Source organism: Austrofundulus limnaeus, unplaced genomic scaffold, assembly GCF_001266775.1.
Source record: "Austrofundulus limnaeus strain Quisiro unplaced genomic scaffold, Austrofundulus_limnaeus-1.0 Scaffold1, whole genome shotgun sequence".
NCBI classification, from domain to species: Eukaryota; Metazoa; Chordata; class Actinopteri; order Cyprinodontiformes; family Rivulidae; genus Austrofundulus; species Austrofundulus limnaeus.
Window position 1 is genome coordinate 4,962,442 of NW_013952403.1, and position 6,275 is coordinate 4,968,716.

Here is a 6,275-nt window from a genome sequence, read left to right on the forward strand (position 1 = left end):
TAGACACCTAAATCTGTGGCTGAGTATCACCTCCATCTGCTGCAGCTCATCAAAGTRGGACAAGTAGCTCCCAGTGGTTCTGATTTTTATTCCTTATCCTCTTCACCACTGCAGTCTGGATTGTTGAGTCCAACAAATGAGTTCAGTTTCCTCACCAATTTGAGTCTTAGGGTGTGTTAACACCTGATAGTCCGGTAGATTGGTTTGGTTTGCTACATTTTCAGCTGGTGCTGTTCGCTTCCACTTTGCACTGTGACAAACAAACCAAACCCTTTGAGCAACCTGTTTACCCCCTCGCCTTTGGTGGCRCTGCACCAAGAACCACTGAAAGAAACAACAYAAAAACCTCTGAAAACAACGAACGCAGCTCTCTTCTTCACAACATGTCAACCAAAATGGGCTGATGTCACACTTCAGCGGTTGTAGGACTTCTCTTTTATTTTTGGCAAATGTGCCAAACTCTTCAACAATGGGCTCACAGTATGAGTGGTAGATGAGACAGAAACATGTAATTTTTCAGACAAGGCTGCTGAGATGGCTCCGACTAGGAGCACATCCAGCTTCATAGCAGTGATGTCCAAAAAAATCGTATGTCTTAYGGCAGGGTATTCAATTAAAAGTCACTGAGGTCCAGTTGCTAAATTTCCACCTAGTAAAAGGTCCAGACAAAAGTACGACTTTTGTCTTTTATGCTCTTGATCTAATATGTTCATATKTTCACTATTAACAAACGGCACTTTATGGTAAACAACTTTTTATTTTAYCATATTTAAAAGTAGTCCCAGGCAAATAATTTTAAAACCTTTATTTCAGAAAACAGAAACCTCAGAACAAAGTACRGTACATTTTAGAAGTGCAAACAGAGCCTAAYAACMTTTTTTTTGCTTTTATATTGAAGCCTAGTCAAACCTAGAGAGATGGAGGCTTTCAGTTCAAGTGCAAGTTGCTCGGACTTCAGTGGATAACTTTTCTCAAAAGAGCCATGCTTYGTTTCATAATGGTGCTTCACATTGGCACTTTTAATTAATGCAACCGTTTCAGAGCATATGAGACAAACAGGTTATGAACTGCCTGCTAGAAGAATGAACTTGAATTTCTCTGTCCATTCATCTTTAAAACAGCGGTTTTTTGCATCAACTTTTCTTATCTTGGAGCAAGCCATGTTGTCACCTCTTCTYTTCTCTGGTTAGCTCACTGCATTGGTCGTGCAGGGTAAACAAACAATATGATTGGCTCAACACTGTKACMATAATAACTGTMGTAGACGTAAMCTCTAAACCTCCTAAYTGCATCTCTGCTTGGCTTTCGCTGGGAAAAAATGCTCCATGAATATTATATAATTTTGTCAATTTATCAGATAGGGCACGGGTCCGGACAGAACCAAMACTCGGTCCGGATTCGGACCTAGGTCCGCCATTTGGTGRTGCCTRTCTTACGCCCTGAYAAGGAAACAAAAYCTTGAATTCTGGTCTTTGATAAAGGTGGCCTCTGTGTTGTTCTTCCATTATGGCTTAATGTTTCTTTCTACAGAAAGAAACTTGTATGTTTACTCTAAAACTTCTTAATCCGGTGTGGTAATGTCAGTTTAGGGGCATTGCAGGTCACAAACAAAAAGCTGGATTTAGGAGGTATTGAACTAAAGTTGAGTCTCCTTTTGACCCCTACACCCACTGAAGCTCTTTCTCAGCCTTTCACAACTTGTCCACATTGAAGCGGCCATCWGTGGTGAAAAAATGTTAAAATCCCAGGGCTTTGGATGAGGATGCCTTTGAAGATTGGTGTTTAAAGAGAAAAAAATATATGTTTCTTTATCACTACACTGAATATTAAATTTACCTTAAACATAAGCAGGTTTCATAAACAAATAAATAAACCACATCCTATTTCTGCGAATGGAAAAGAACAAGGAAAATATATATTTATTGCACCAAAGTGACGTCAGATATGTCCTCTGCATTGATTCTTTTAAAACCAAAGATGTTCATTTCAGGTTTTCAAAGAAAGAAAAAKAGGAATGAGGGAAGACGCAGGATTAAGAGCCCAATGCCTGATGATGATAAATGTCACACTTTGAATCATATGTTTTTACTAAAATGATCTGACAGAGCAAAGGAAGATTTATGAGCCTGCGTGATATTTGTGTTGTTTCTCCAGCTTCGACATGACTGCGCCGTGGCACACTCAGCTCCAATTCAAACACAGCTGGCCTGTTCGGGGATATTCATCTACCTTCATTAGGAATGCCAAAGTGACTCTGAAGATGCAATTCATTAATCCTTAGCAGTGAATGGTAATCTTCATATTGTTATGGAAAATCTATGTGATTGAGCTGGATGTCTGCCAGTTTCGGCTTCTGTTTGGGAGTCGTGGAGCACAACCCTGATTCATTCAGAAAGCATAAACAGATCAAAAGAAAAAGAAAAAGAAAATCCCAAAACAAATCACACAGTGTTAGCCTTACTTAACCACAGGGTCAGCTTTTTCTCATAGCAACAATGTGTTCAGAACGCAGGTGGGCCACTGACAAAGTGTAAATGAGGAAGATGAGTGATATTGCAGCACTTTGCTTCATCCTGCAGTTTGTACTGCTTCCAATAATACTCACTTGTACGAAATGAATTGATAAGYCATACCTTTCAATTCATAGTTGCAATTAATGCCTCAATAAAAACAAACCTAAATAAAGAATAAATTAAAAACAGTTTTGATTTCATGACCTGGAAAGTTTTCTTTTTATTACAGCAGTCAATAAATCTTGTTTTTTCAGTTATTCTTTTTTGAGTTTTATTGCAAAATTAGATCAAATCATAATAACTGAGCCCTGGTTACTTTGTGCTTGTGAGGGGCAAAGAGTCAAAAAAGGAGGTAAAACTACCAAAGAAACAAAAAGAAATCTGGCTTGACAGGCTGTYGGATCATGTGCATGTAATTAACCTCCTGAACTGTAGCCAAAATTCATGAAGGCTAGCGAAAAGGAAAATTGTGTCTTAAAAAAAAAATCAAACCTTACACAGACTAATGGTCAGCAGTGCAATGACTGATTTTGAGGTACAGTTTTACTCAGTAATGCAGGTGCTATTGGATATAAAGCACACAAATTCCCAATAAAAGGAAAATATGTCAAAAGTTCAGAGTAAAATTGTATTTTATCCTTTTGGCTTAAAGACCTCAGCTAACATGAGCTTCAGATTTGGTTCCAAAATGATGTCAAGCTTTATCAGTTTGGCAAGTCAAACAAAACCAATCCAGCAGAATGTCACTAACCTTTCTTTGTTTGTTATCAAGAATTACATCAGGCTGAATCTGATAGAACTTGGCTGTAAGAGAAAGAATATGAAAAAAGAAAACATTAAACTACGGCATCTTATTTGCTGTCTTTAAAGCTAAACAGACAAAYGGTCTGCTGCACCTCTAAACAAAGTAACTTCAGGGTCGCACTCGCTAATATATCGTATTAGATTGCATGTAGAATGAATGAGTAAATCATGCCAACTGATAGTAATATTGATGTTTAAAGGTAAGGTAAGGAATATAATACATTTCTTTGCTTGTTAGCATGCATTTTGGGTGTTTAAAAGTCACTTAGGTTTAAAATATTCCACTGAGTGGTTGTGCCACGAAACAAGTACAAAAATGTATGTATCTTTATCTCTACCCAGCTTAAACATTAAATCATGTTGAACTGATTTCACRAAAATTCTTTTTTTCACCTCAAAACTGGGRTGACAAAAATGTATTTTTTGCTATGCTRTTAATTGCTAATTTTCTTTAAAAATTGATTTGATTKGATTGGATTTATTGATTCAWCAGGAAAAGATTACTAAAAATCAAGCCTGACTCAGCATAATTGCTGTTTTACAGCAGGTTCCTGTTCTGCAGCACATTAAACACTCAGAAATACAGCATCACAATCACATCATTATACACCATAGACACAAAGACAAACAAGCATACCAAATTTCAGGAAGGCAGCATTTGCAAAATAGGACGTCTAAATATGAGCACAACAAAAAGTGTCCAGCAGATGGCAGACAATATTCTTCTTAAAGGGCTGTGGTTTTGAAATTGACTTTATGTTTTGAGGAATGYCATTCCATGCTTTAGTATAAACATAGAAGAAAGACCTCTGGCCGTAAATTGTTTTGTTTACTTGAGGAAAGTCAATTCCAAGTAGTTTGTTTAACATTTTTCATCTTTATTGGTTTTTCAGTTGGTGGGTTGTGGTAGCTCAGTGGTCAGTTCCATGTTGTTGTAATTCTGAGGCTGCAAGTTTGAGCTATGAGGAAGGGCATTTGGTGTGAAAAAACAAACAACCCAACAAACACTTTTTTGGGAAATATTCTGTACAACTTCACTTTCTGTAGCCCTTGCAGAAGGGAGCAGCTGAATAATAATAAACCAAAAAATCAACATCAGTTTTCCAGTAAGAAAATAGCAGTTTCATATTATTCACTGAATGCATCTTCACTAGTATCATCTATTCACCCATTTTTTATTACTGCATCATCATATAAGATTAAGGTGAATTGGTGTAAATCACCAGCGGCCATTGAGTGAGAGGTGGGGTACACCCTGGACAGTCCATCCTATTTCATATAAGATACAAGTCCCTCTAAAATAAAAACACAATGAAATGATCAATGATTGGCCAATTCTACAGTTAATCAACCGCAGGCAGGACATAAGGASCTTGTCACACATTTTGAGCTCTGGAGAGCCAATTGATGAACCCACTTGTTAAAAATAGTGTCAGTCAGAAGAAGACAACCAATCAAATTGTTTGAACAAACTATTATGCAAATTCAAAGTCCCTGGCAGCATGGGTCAGGCAGGACATAACAACAACCTACTGTGTGTGGAATTTTGCAGGTTAGCAGGTTAAAGTCATTTTTACATTTTGCTGAATGCCAAACAGAATATGTTTCCAGAATAACTGAAAGTTAGTCGATATTTTCAAGCCTATAAATACACAGATGTTGCCAAAACAACTAGATCAATTGTGACAGATTCTGGGGAAAGATCACAAAAAGTACAATTAACATCTACATATCCGATTTAAACTTCCCAATGTATTATTTTGCAGGGTAAATTTGATGAATAATTTTGAATGACACTTCTCTAACTTTATTGGTACGACAGTAAAAATTTGGTAAAAACCACACATTCCTCCGGGTAAATAGGACTTTGGACGTTCGCTCAAAAAAGGCACACACCCCTTAAAGAGTGGGCTGGAGTTGAATGTCTCACTCCAGACACAACACAAGCTGCTAGGGAAAGAACTGTAAAGTTATAATTTAAAGAGGAGATGTGGTTCTGTATGCTTTTGCAATTTTTAACAAAGCGAGTCACAGAAATGTATTCAGGACTATGGGAAATTGTTTCAGCTTGTGCCATTTTACATTTCGAGATTCAGTGTTTTATTTCACACCTTTATTGGGAGCATTGAACATTTTCAGAGAATATGTTTCTGTACTTAAGAGCATCTGCGTGAAATTCGGTTTGATTTTTTTTGTCAGCACAGATGGTTGGATAGGACTAGTGTTAAAAATACAAATAAGTACTGTAAATGCCTTTAATCACAGTGATGACTGTGGGGGGAAAATGGAATTATTATTTTTAACACAGTTAGTGCATTTGGATTAAGCATATTTAGATAAACTGTGAAAAATGATAATGATAAATGATGAACTTTGTCAAACTGACAGGAGCAGACTGTCAGAAAAGCTCAATAATGTTTATTGAACTGACTGTGCAGTTACACATAAGAAAATGAAACTACCTACAGCTGCACTTTTATTGCTTATCAGTTAGTCCCATTTTGATTTTACCATTAGGCTTCCAAGCTGGTTTCCATTAATGGTTTATGACCAATATGGTGTTAATATGATGACATAAGCCAACRTGTCATGTTTTACAGTTGCCGGAGAGTGGTTGTTATCTAATAACAGCATAAATCAGCATATTGAACTGCAAATGTTGGGCTTGACAAAAACAATTAAGTCCATCCACAGTTGGAACCAGCTCACTGGCAACAGATTTTGCACAGTTTCAGTTCTGACATGCCACAGAACTGTCATCACGTGCCCAGTGGTGTCATACAACAGTTGGTGGCAAGATGTTTGCCTTTTGTGATGGCTAAATGGTGTTTGAAAGCTGTGTTAAAGTTGCTAACCAGCACTCAACTGAACTTTAGTGTAATTTTAGTGCAACTTCAAATGCCACTCCACTCATATTGTTGCTGTTTGACTGATGGCTTCCAGTGTCATAGATTATAC